Consider the following 12555-nt stretch of genomic DNA (forward strand, 5'->3'; position numbering starts at 1 on the left):
GGAGAAAAAAAAACACCCCAAAAAAAAAAAAAAAAAAAAAAAAAAAAAAAAAAAAAAAAAAAGGCATCTGGAGCCTCCAAACTTTGTGGAAATAGGAAAACTTTGAAAGCTGTTGAGGAATCCTGGATTAACACAGCACACACGGAGTAGGGAAAAGGCTGGTGGCCTTTGGAACAGCTTCTCACATTAATTTTCTTCCAACGCTGACAGCTTTGATTTATTACCTAAAGGCTGGTTAGAAAACACCCAGACGTGAGTGAAGCCAGGAGTTATGGAAAGAAAAGGAAAAGATGGTAAACACAGTGATGGATAGCACTGGGACACCGACAAAGCCTGCCCTGCTCTCCTGCTGCACCCAAATATCGGCTCCCCGTGAGGATGGGTGTCCAGCCCTGGCAGTGCTGCCTGGAACTGCTCCCAGCAGACCAACCAGGGAGGAAGCTTCTGTTGGGATTTGCTGCCTTCTCATCTGTCACTTCGATGTTGGTGCTGATTTCTGCCTCAGAGTGGGTGTTTGGAGTTGAGCTGATCACTGGGAAGTCCTTGCTGGGCAAAAAATGTTGTTTGCAAGTGCTTCTCACACAGAAATCAAAACGAGATATTATTTCCCAACAGAAATTGGCTAAGATGAGTTAAAGAGAGTTGCCAAAATTATTTGCTGAGGATCCCTGGCTGCTCAGGGCTCTCACAGCCCTTTGCTGGATCAAATTCCTATTTTAAAAAGAAGAGCTGGTCCTGCAAACCGAAGTGAACAAAGTCACTGAGGAGCACGAGTTGTCTTTAATGTCATCAGTGGCTTTAAATATTTAGAAAGCACAGTGTAAACACCTTCAGAGCAGGCAGACAACTCCCCTGGTGCCCAGAATTGTTGGGATGTACAAACAGCCAGCACTGCTCAGGGTGTGGAGCCGCAGCTCCAGACTTTCCACCACAGTTTTACATTCTCGTGTCATTTACAGCTCTTCCTCCAGACCGAGCCTGTTGGCACCGTGTCCCAAAATGTTTCTCATTAGTAAACTTTTCATAACCTCCCAAAACTGCCACAACTGCAGGAGAAAAGGCCCCAGGATGCCAGCTGGAGCTGGCACTTGGCTCTCGGGGCTGTTTGCTTAGCTGGGTTTGAGGGATGTTCCGGCGCAGCTTGCGGGACGTGTGACTGCTCTGACCTGAGCCCCTGGCCCTGCTCCAGAGGACCCTGCACACTCCATGGGAATGTGGCAATGCTTTCCACCTGTCTCTTCCATCCCTCACCCCCAGCTTTGAGCCATCTGCTCGTGAACCCCAGCCCAGAGCCCTCGGAACACGCTCGGAGCTGGGCTGAATGAAGTAACAATGAGATTGCAGAGCAGCTCGGGGCCTGTTTAATGCTGAATTAGGGGTGAGAGAGCCCTGCTTTTCCCGGGTTCACCATCACACAGCCTCAAAACTCCCAGGAATTCCAATTTCTTTTACCTGCAGAGCCCCTGAGCTGTGTGTGTGACAGGGAGGGGCTGGCACAGCTGGATGCAGATGTTGGGGACATCTTTGTGCCACTTGTTCATCCCGGAGTGCTCTGTGCAGGATGATAGAAGTGCTGCTTTCCTTCAGTTTTCCTGTCAAATGCCGGTTCTTTCGCTGGGAGGGACCAGGGCTAGCCTGGAATTCCCCTTTGGAGATGCAAGAGGTGATGTGGGAGGTGATTCCAGGGGTTTTGGGGTGGTCCCTGCAGCATGACAGAGCTGCGGAGTTATTTCCCAAGGCCTCAATTTTTCCATTTCCCAGGAAATTTGTTAATTTGAGGATGAGTGCTTGGATCTCAGGTTAGTGAAACCCTTTAAACCGATTCAGAACCTTCAGACAATTAAAAAATAGAAATATTTTCCAGGATTCCTCTTCCTTTTCAAATAACCAAGACCATTACCCTAAATATATAAATTTTCCACCAAGACTTTTGTTTAGGCACACTTTACATCACTTCTTATGCTCAGAGCCTGCCTGCTTTACTCCAGCATGGAAAAAAATAACCTGTGAGCTCTGAGTAGTTCTCAGATGCTGAGTTCCAAACTACTGAATTAAATCTGAATGCCGGTGGGTTCTGCACCTCCCCAGTTGTCCATCACTCGCAGGGTTTATTACATTTTAGAGGATGCCCTTGAATCCAGCCACCCCCAGAGATACAGGCTGGACTTTGGGAGCCCAAGGAGAAGGAGGGCATGGAAGAGTCCCCAGAGCTGCTCCAGTTTAGCCACACAGAATTTAAGTTTCCTTTTAAAGAACAATGTTTGTAGCCTGATTTCTATTTTATAATTTGTTTGCAGATTCCATTTCCCTTCCTCCCTATCTTTTAGGAGTTCCAAAGGAAATCTATTTCCCCCCAGTTTAGATTTTTTTTCATCTAGCAAACATTGGTTTTGCTCTTTTTCCCAGTGGTGTTGTTCCTGCCACAGTTGATGGGGTTTTTTGGAGTTGTTTGGCAGAGGGAATGTCTGAGAGCACTTGTGGGAGTGGGTCCTGCTCCCTCCAAGGAACTTCGGTGCTCCAAGGATCCTGGAGGAGTCTTGTGCTCTGTAGGGATTCTCCTAAGACATCACTTTTAACAGTAGACACTAAAACCAGAGAGCTTTAAACCATTTCTCTTTCATGCAGGGAAAATTCAAGAGGGAGGCTTGGGCCATGTGGAGCCCATAAAAACCAAGGCAAAATGTTTCAAAACTATCTGACATCTGCAGATAGGGTTGGGGTTGGTTTTTTTTAATGTTTCAAAAGTGTTGAATATTAAAAAAAACCCCTCAACAGGAGTTTAAATAAACACAGGCAAGTGAGTCAGTAAGAAGATATAAAATCATCAGGAAAGGCTGAGTTTGTTTTAATACAGGGATTACTGTAAACACTCGCCACGCATGGTAACAATTTGTAGCCCATGTGTTTTGAAATATCATAGCTGGTGTCAATAAACACATTAAAATTCAACTTCAAAGAGCTCTGTGGATATTTGGAGTGTCACGAAGACATTGCAACCCGGGGGTTTGGGATGGAAACAAGTGTGGGAGCAATCAAATAGCTCTTCTGTGAAGGAAGGGATCTTGTCAGGCTGTTAGAGCTAAGCATCTGTGAGGGTGATTATTACTTCTTACGCTCAGAGCGGCTCCCAGCCCCTGATTTCTTTCTGTCTCCCTCCCCTCCTACCCTGACCTGCTGCTTTGGCTCTCCCACCTGCTGGGTCTCTCTTCCCAGGGTTTGTTTCTCCAGGCAGGGACAGCCTGACTGATTCCCAGCTCTGTCGCAGCGAGAATCACAAATTCTATTTGTATCTGGAGCAGGGTGACTGTGGCACAACCTGGGGGTTGTGGGGACAGAGCTCATCCGTGCTTGGGATGTTGTGGAAATTGAGTTCTTCCTGCATTTCCAAGGTGCTTCTCCGCCTGGAGTTCATGTTCTGCCCCAAACAGTGGGTACCACCCAGTCAAGGCATTATAGACCCATGGAATGTCCTGAGTTGGAAAGGACCCACAAGGATCATCCAGTGCAGCTCCTGGCCCTGCACAGACCCCGCAACAGCCCCACCCTGGGCATCCCTGGCAGCGCTGTCCAAACGCTCCTGGAGCTCTGGCAGCCTCGGGGCTGGGACCATTCCCCGGGGCGACTGGGCAGTGCCCAGCAGCCTCTGGGGAAAGAACCTTTCCCAAAATCCAACCTAACCCTGCCCTGGCCCAGCTGCAGCCGTTCCCTGGGTCCACTCCTTATCCCAGGGAGCAGAGATCAGAGCTGCCCCTCATGGGGAAGCTGTAGAGGAGTTACTGGCTCATTTGGGGTGGATTTGCTCCTCTCACTCGTGTTCCTCTGGTGTCTCTCCCCAGCTCTCAGAAAACGAGCCATCCCTCCGTTCCCAAACGAGATCCTGTCACATCAGCACGAGCCAGAGCACCAGGTGAGCACGGGCTGGGTTTGATGTCTCACATTGTCTCATCTACAAATTCAATTTCCTGCACTTGAGCTAAACACAAACAGCCCTTCCCCTCATTGCAAACCCCACAGCGCCCAAATGAATTCGCACATGTCCTTTTTTAAGGTGACAGAACCAATCTGAGGGAACAGATGAGCATTCCCATGTCCAGGTTTAATCATCCCCATCAAGATTCCCTTGTTTTAATACTGAACCTCATGTTGACAGCGGAGTGCTCCATGTGCAGGCCAGGCAGGATTAAATGGGGCTTCTTGGGGGATGTTTGGAACAACCTTTGCAATGCTGAGGGCACCTGTTGGCATTAATAGAGCAGCGTGTGTGGGAACAGGGGGGAAATCCAGGCTGGCTGGACACGAATACGGAGGGGACTGGGGACATTGCTGACACTTGACACGTGTTGGAGTCGAAGCAGAGTGGAAATAACAGGCACAGGGATGACCCCTGGTTCCGTGTTTTAGGATTTTATCTGGGGTACAAACACCTCTGCGCACAGGCAGCTTTTGCTTGCATTGGAATTGCTGTTTAATCCATATTTTTGTTTGGAACCTGTCCCTGATTCATCAGCACCTTCCTGGAGTCGCTGTAGCACCTTTGCCATGCGAGTTGCAGGAAAGGGTAATTAAATTTAATAGAAGCCACCCTTGCTTTGAAGCTGCCCTGGTTTTAGGGCCACAAGGAGAAGCAATTAAACTCCAGCAGCCACGGATTCAAGCTGAAGGTACAGAGTCATTTATTCATTTTTTTTAAAGGAAATTTCCTCTGTAAACGGATTTGAATTGTCAGATCTGATTGGATTTTAAAGCTATAGAGATTTCCTTCTTTGGGAAATCTTCTCTTGAAGCAAAATGAAATTATTTCAAGATTTCATGGTTTTACCAAAAATTAGTGTTTAAATGAGGTCACAAGGAAAGGGAAAAATATTCCAGAATGCCAGAATCAGTGCCAAAGGTAGTTCTAAATATTTAAAAACAATTTTTAGGAGTTTCCTATAACGGATCAGTTGGAAAAGGTCTGATTCCAGTGCAGACATTATTCAGAAAAGCAAACTGCAAACTCAGTTAATATTTAGAAGGAGAAAAAATTGTCCTCAACTCCACCAACTCCTGGAAATATTTGTAGAGCCAGAGGCACACATGAAAAACCTCACTGGTTTTCTCCTCTCTTCCCCTCCCAGAGTTCCCAGGTGTGCAGGGATGCAGGACCTGAGCCCTGCGGGAGCAGCACCTTCTCCACTGGGAGATCCTTCCCTCTGAGGTCTCTGGAATATTTGGGGCTTGGACTCTGAACATTATTTTTGACCTCATTAAAAGCATTTCCTTTGGAAACCCAGCAAAACCCCAAAGAGAGTCCAAATATAAATCAATGCAAATGCAATTACTGTGAACCCCCCCCTCCTCTGTGCCTCGGGGCTGGAAAAATCCATCAATTCTCGGGTGTAATTTATCTGGGAAGTAGGAACACCCCACCTCACTTCCAGTGTGAGCCCTGAATCAAAGGCTCTGCGCTGGCCGGGTCCCTGGAGGAGGCAGCGCTGCCGGTGCAGCTGCGAGGGACTGGGAGAACATGAGAGAGAGGACAGGAGACTGGGATCTTGGAGAACTGGGATCACAGAGGACTGGGAGCATGGGGGACTGGGAGCATGGGGGGCTGGGAGCATGGGGGACTGAGAGCATGGGGGATTGGGATCATGGGGGATTGGGATCATGGGGGAGTGGGATCTTGGTGGGCTGGGGTCACAAAGGAATGGGAGCCCAGAGGTCTTGGATCACAGAGGACTGGGAGCACAGAGGACTGGGATTGTGGGGGACTGGGACCATGAGGGAGTGGGATCTTGGTGGACTGGGGTCACAAAGGAATAGGAACACAGAGGTCTTGGATCACAAAGGACTGGGAGCACAGAGGACTGGGAGCATGGGGGACTGGGAGCATGGGGGATTGGGATCATGGGGGAGTGGGATCACAGGGATCTTGGAGGACTGGGATCTTGAAGGACTGGGATCACAAAAGACTGGGATCACAGGGGACTGGCAGCTCGATGGAATGGTTCCTATTTGTGACTGGAGGACCTGGAAGGTTCTGGCTTAGCTCAGTACCAGGAGCCGCCGTGGATCAGCACCATTCCCACCCGGGATGTCTGGCTCCCTGTGGTCAGGAATCAGCCCCCTGAGCTCAGCCAGGCTCTGGACACTGTGAGGTCAGCTGGAGTCTCTGTTTGGTTATTTCTGCTCTTGTGGCACGCTCCAAATGCAAACCTGGCATGTTTGGAGTGAGCCTGAGGGATGGCTGGACAGGGGAAGGAACCCAGACCTAAAGGGACGTTTTGTGTGTTCCTTTCCTGGTGGAAATTGGGGCAGATGCATCCTGGGGTGGGCATGGAGAAGGTTTGGAGGTGTCTGTGTGGACAGGGAAGCTGAGAGCTGACTGGGGCCCATCAGTCCTTTGTGCCCCGAAGAAGAAATGGCTGAGATGGAGTTGGAAATTGTCCAGGCCGGGCTGGTCCTGGGCCACCACATGGTCCCTGCCAAGGCCATCACCTGCCAGGTGGCACTGCCAGCCTAGATTTCAGGCTGAGGTGTCACCAAACACCTGGTGAGTGCCCAAACTCCGGGGCAGAGGGAAATTGTCAGGGATATGCAGCACAAGCTGCGCTGTGTTGCTTCAGATTTCAGCCAAAACACGCAGGAAAAGCCAGAAAAACTGAGTTGTGAGGACATTCTCCCTGATGGATGGGCTGTCAAGGTAGGAGAGCCTGAAACTTCCAATTCCAAGCTCCTGAAACTCCCACAGCAGCAGAAATCCCAGGGCTGGGGGTTGGGAGGATGGTCCTCTGGAGCATCACCAAGTGTTGGGAGCATATCCAGCCCAAATTCCTCAAGAATGTGCTCCTGTTGGGCAAGTTCCCTCCTTTCCAAGCTGGCAGAGAGGCTTCTGAAGGAGCTCCAGGCAGGAGTTCCCAAGGCAGCTCATGTCAGGGCTGTTTCGCCCCGAGGCTGGATGTGCTCCATGTGGGTTGGTGCTTCCATGCTTGGCAGCTTAGGAGCATTTAGGAATATGGGGACTACCAGGGGAGACCATAACGAGGTTGGACCAGCAGTGTTCCAGAGAAAAATCCTTTTGAAAATTTCAGTAGGACCATCCAGGAGGTTTTTGGGTTTTTTTAAGTGCCAATCTGACCAGCTGGAGAGCAGTTAATAAATCAGTACAAAAATAATTGATTTATAGTAAGTGATTTTATAGCTTACTGAAGAAAGGTCCCTTGTGCATTGGGCTAAAGAAAGAGCCCTTGTTGGGAGCACTATTGGCCATCCAAGATGTTGGGTTTAATTCTCGAAATGTGTTGATCCCTGCTAGAACTGCAAACAGTTTGTCAGACTTTTAAACGCTCGGGAAGGAGCCCCCTCCACACTGTGCCCGCAGGGACTGGCTCCGTGCCACTCCCTGTAAGCTGCCAGGGACTGGGAAGAGAAGGGGAAACCAGGGGGCTCAGGGGGGCTGTGACCCTTCCCCATGGCCCTGGGGATCTCGTGCAGGAGCTCCACGGTTGTTTTTGCTCACAAAATGAGTCGATCTGGTTGTTAAAGCAGAGGTGCTCTCACATCTCTGTGCTCTCGGCAGCCTTCCTGTGGGATTGGCTGTGGCACATCCCATAAAACATTGTCTCTGTCCACCCCTGGAGTTTCACCACTATTGCAGCGTCAGAACCGTGTGAGTTTAAATTTAGATAATAATGTTCATTAAAATTAGTAAATTAGAGAGCATGAAGTGAGAGGTACCAGACTTGGGGTCATTCTTAGAGGACTGCTAAAGAAAAGTTTTAATGTCAGGGATCTGAGGGATCAATCCTCCCATAAAACATCGTCTCTGTTTGTCCACCCCTGGAGTTTCACCACTATTGCAGTGTCAGAACCGTGTGAGTTTAAATTTAGATAATAATGTTCATTAAAATTAGTAAATTAGAGAGCATGAAGTGAGAGGTACCAGACTTGGGGTCATTCTTAGAGGACTGCTAAAGAAAAGTTTTAATGTCAGGGATCTGAGGGATCAATCCCAAGCTGGCATCAATCCTCTTTGGATAAAGCTGGATATACTGGAGGAAGTGTTATCTCTGTGCCTTATCACCAAGTGCTGGGGGAAGTGATGATCTTGCAAACTTTTGCTGAAATTATTGAACAAATCTGCCCTGCCATGCTCAGTGTTTATAAATAATTCCACTGGTGTAAATATCCTGGCTAAGTGAGCTAAGGAATTCCTGGGAAAGGTGCGAATTTCCAGCAATTAAATTTGAATTCAATTAAATAACTTCTGTGTTTACAGAGACCTTTATCTGCACCTGCCACATCAGTGCACTGCTTCCAGGCAGGCAAGAGGAATCCCACCAGGATTTCTGCTCGGCCCTGTGATTTATAAATTGCTCAGGAGCGACTGGGGGAAATACCCTGAAGATACACCTGAGAACTTAGGAATCTGCTCAGGACTGACAGGAGAAGAGCTGGAATCTGCCTCGTTCACCCTTCAGTCCCAGGGCCTGCCGGTGCTCCTGCAGCTCCGGAGATGCATCTCCAAACTCATGGATGCCCTCTGCTGCCTTGGGACGAGCAGTCACCTGTCCCCTCTTCCCGCGGCCCTGGCAAGGATCAGGGGCTCTTTTCCTGCTCCTGCAGGACATTCCCAGGGCTCTGAAGAAGGCACGGCCACCCCTGGGCTCAGCCAGCCTCGGCAGGGCACGGGGGAAATCAAATGGGCTGGAAGGACGTGGGCAGGGGAGCGGAGGGAGATTTAGGAGAACTCCACAAACCCCACCAAACCTCATTTTCTCCATGATCAAGAAGAAATCAAAGAGTTGTGGGGAAAAACACAAGGTTTTCCTGCTCCAGAGGCTTCCCAAATTTGAGATCCATGTTATTGCCATCAAGTTAATGCAAGAATTCAGAGCTCTCTGGAGCTGTTCTGAAATCAGGATCAGCAATCCTCCGGTCTGTGGTGTCACTTTCCAGCAGCCCACTGGAAAAGGGTGAGCAAAAAGGGATGGCTGGGGACAGTTTAAATATTCCACAGCTCCCTGAGTTTCGTGTGGGGAGGGATTTTCTGTGGCTGAAGTGTTTAATCTAAGGCAAATAAATTTTTTTTTAAATGCACCAAAAAGGTGTGATGCAAAATAAAAATGGAAAAATAAACTGTGCTGGAAAGCAGAGGGAAACCTGGGTGAGCAGAATGGGGGGGAAGGGAAGGGAAGGGAAGGGAAGGGAGCTCTGCAGACCCAGCACAGACACAAGCTGTGCTCACAGAGTGACACCCAGAGAGGTCTGTGAGTGCTTTTAAAGAGACTTCACCCTCACAGAGCACTGCTGATGTAATCCCAGATGGGTCCATTGATACAGAGCTCATTTTGCATCCAGGGACCCAGGTTAGCTCCTCCCAGCTGAAAATCCTTCAACAGCCCATCATTACTGGTGTTCAGCACCCCAGGACTGGGCTGGCCTTGCTGTTTCCATTCCCCTTCTCAGGCACGACTTTGCTCAAGGGCACACCACAAGATAGCAGAACTTGGCACGTGTTCCCTGACTCCAGACTCGTTCCAGCCTCCTGGCCATCTTGTGTTGCCATGGCTGCACAAGGCACCGGGAATTCATTCCCTCGCTTTTATTTCAGTTTTGCTTTGGAGGGTCTGAGGTCTCAATCATTTGGGACTTGATTCCCTCATCTCCTTCATACCACAAGGAGTTGCAGAAGTCCTTCCTCTGATGGATTCCCACCTGTGCTGTGGGTACATGGAGGATTTAAATTGTAGATTCATCCAGGCAGGGTGTGGAGTCTCCCTCTCTGGAGATATTCCAAACCCACCTGGATGCATTCCTGTGCCACCTGCTCCAGCCTTGGATGATCTCCAGAGGGCCCTTCCAATCCCAGCTATCCTGGGATTCTGTAAACTCCTGGGGTCTTTCTGGTCTCAGGAAAGCAGCACCAGTCTGGTGAGCAGAGGACTGGTTATGAGGATTAAAGAGTGGGAGCCAAATGCCATCACTCCAAATTTCCCCCTTTTCCTTCTTCTCCCCCAGATTTCTGTGCTGACCATGATGCCACAAGGTCTGGAGTATCCCTTGGCTCAATTGTGGTCACCTGTCCTGGCTGTATCCCCTCCCAGCTCCTTGTGCATCCCAATCCACTCCTGCTGGGGTGAGGAGCAAAGGCCTTGGCTCTCTGCAAGCATTAGTGAAAACATCCCGTTGTTATCCACACTGCTCCCAGCACAAACCTCAAACAGCCCCACACCAGCTACCAGGAAGAAAATTAACTTTATCCCAGCAAATTCTGGTCATTTCTCCTTCCTTCCCTCCCCAAGCCTCATTTAAGTTCCAATCCAGCAGCAGCTCCTTATTTTCTTTTAAATGTCAAACTATTCATCATTTTGCACTTTGCCCGTTTGCCGTGAGTTTGAAGGTTTTGTGGGCACTCTGTGCTGTCGGCCCAGGACAATGCTCAGTGATTACCCCAAACAACGCAGTCCTTGTCACCCTGCCCGTTGTTGGTGCAGGCTCTGGAGAGCTGCACGCGAGCTCTGTCCCTGTGATCACACTCACCATGAAACCCTGCACTCAAACACACACTGGGCAGTCCTTGTCTTCATTATTCCAGTCTCCTGTCCCTCACCCACACTGGAAGGTGCTCTTGCCCTGCCCTGCAGGTCTCAGGGAGGATGGTGATGGGCAATTTGTCCCAAAATCAGCTGGGTACAGCTGCTGAGGGCAACTCCTCTGAAGGGACGCAAAGAAAAGCTGGGAAAGGAGCACCTTTGTTTTCTGAGTGATGCTGAGAGAGCTCAGAACAGGGCCAGCAGGCAGGGCCAGGGCTGAATTATCCAGATAAATTGGGTTTTTCTTCCCCATCCATGGTCGGAATGAAGGGATTCCAGGCAGCCTGGCCCTGGCAAACCCAGCAGCTCCTTGTGGGAGCGTGGCAGTGACCAAAGATCCTTGGAAATGCAGCACTGCGGGATATGGTGATATACCCTAGGGTCCAGGCCTGCGGTAATAATTATTGAGTTATATAAAATCATGGAATGGTTTGGCTTGGAAGGAACCTCTAAATCCCATCTAGTCCAACCTCCCTGCAATGAGCAGGGACATCTTCAACCAGACCAGAGCTCAGGGCCCCGTCCAGCCCAGCCTTGGATGTTCCCAGGGATGGGCCACGAGGAGGGATAGGGCTGCAGTGCAGGAATGTCCTGCAGATCTGGTGTGAAACAGCCTCTGGAACATTTGGAAGTGGCCAGGAAGCATAAGGGGCAGGAAAACACCAGCCCAGCACTGAGCATGAACAACTCCATCCCATGATTTACTGAGCAATTTGCAGGTCCAGCTCCATTTCTCCCACTTTGGAAACATCCAGGTGAGTCCCTGAGTGTGAGGGGCTTGAGATGAAGGGGGGAAGAACATTCCAGAGCTTTTCCAGGTGGAGGTGTCCCTGCACGGAGCAGGGTGAGAGGGGTCATGTAGTCGTTACCCCCAGACCCACACGTGCACCCACACACACACTGATTTTATTAAGCCATTCCATGCAAGGATTTTATGGATGTATACATACATTTTTTTTTTATTTGGAAAACTTCAGAGTGCTGGTTTTTCACACGCAGTAAAGTTAGTTTTGCTGAGATTCATTAGTCCCCTTTCCCCCTGTGTGTAAATGGATCTCTCTCAGTTATGCAATGCAAGGGTACACAACCATGAAAAGTGCAGAGCCAGCCAAAAAAAGCATTGTTCTGAACTCGGACGTGTAAAATATTCATATTCAATAATAAAAAAATAAAAAAAACCCCAGCCCTTAATAAAAAATTCACGGTGTAAAATATGCATTGTCCTCCCATCCCCAGGGCTGCAGCCCTTTCCAGCCCAACACGTTCCGGGGGTTTTCACTGCCTCGTTAGACTCGATTAATTCCAAACCAATTCACCCACAGCCATCCCGGGATTAGGTGCCTAAATGGACTCTGATTTCTCAGAGGGCACCTGGATCTGTGGCTGCAGGAACAGCTGGCAGGAGCTGGGGCTGCTCAGAGCACCAGGGGTGTGTGTGGCAGGTCTGGGCACCCAGTGCCACGCTGGGCATGGGCACAGCCAGGAGAGCTCTTCCAGCAGGGTTTGCATCCTCTCCTCACCCTTCTGTCTTAATGAGCAAATTCCCAGGGGCTGACGGGGCTGAGCAGCTCCCCAGGGAGGAGGGAGAACATTGGGAACTCCCTGAGGTGTCTCCATCCCTCTTGCCCTGCAGAACCTCCCGTGGAGCTCTGCCCACAGGGAGGAAGGAATGGAATGATCCCGTTGTGCCAGAGGGAAGCAGAGACAGGTGGAAAGAACCACCTGCCTCAGAACCTGGCTGAAGGATGCAGCAGTGGGATTTTCTCCAAAACTTCCTCCCTCTCTGCTCTCTAAAACTCCCTCCCTCTGCTCTCTGGGACAAGGACAGGACCCAGGGAACGGCTGGGGCTGTGCCAGGGCAGGGTTAGGTTGGATTTTGGGAAAGGTTCTTCCCCCAGAGAGTGCTGGGCACTGCCCAGGCTCCCCAGGGAATGGTCCCGGCCCGAGGCTGCCAGCGCTCCACGGAGGTTTGGGGAGCGCT

The 12555-nt window shown here is 49.9% G+C and overlaps 1 long non-coding RNA gene across 1 annotated transcript in view; it reads left to right on the plus strand.

Moving 5' to 3' along the window:
- The window catches only part of LOC108449069, a 10397-nt gene extending 1349 nt beyond the window's left edge, over positions 1–9048 (plus strand). Inside the window, exons 2-3 of the long non-coding RNA XR_001865169.1 lie at positions 3837–3907; positions 8258–9048. This is a non-coding gene — a long non-coding RNA (uncharacterized LOC108449069). The remainder of the gene's footprint in view (positions 1–3836; positions 3908–8257) is intronic.
- Positions 9049–12555: the final 3507 nt, after the last annotated feature.

Source organism: Corvus brachyrhynchos, unplaced genomic scaffold (genome assembly GCF_000691975.1).
Source record: "Corvus brachyrhynchos isolate BGI_N302 unplaced genomic scaffold, ASM69197v1 scaffold68, whole genome shotgun sequence".
NCBI classification, from domain to species: domain Eukaryota; kingdom Metazoa; phylum Chordata; class Aves; order Passeriformes; family Corvidae; genus Corvus; species Corvus brachyrhynchos.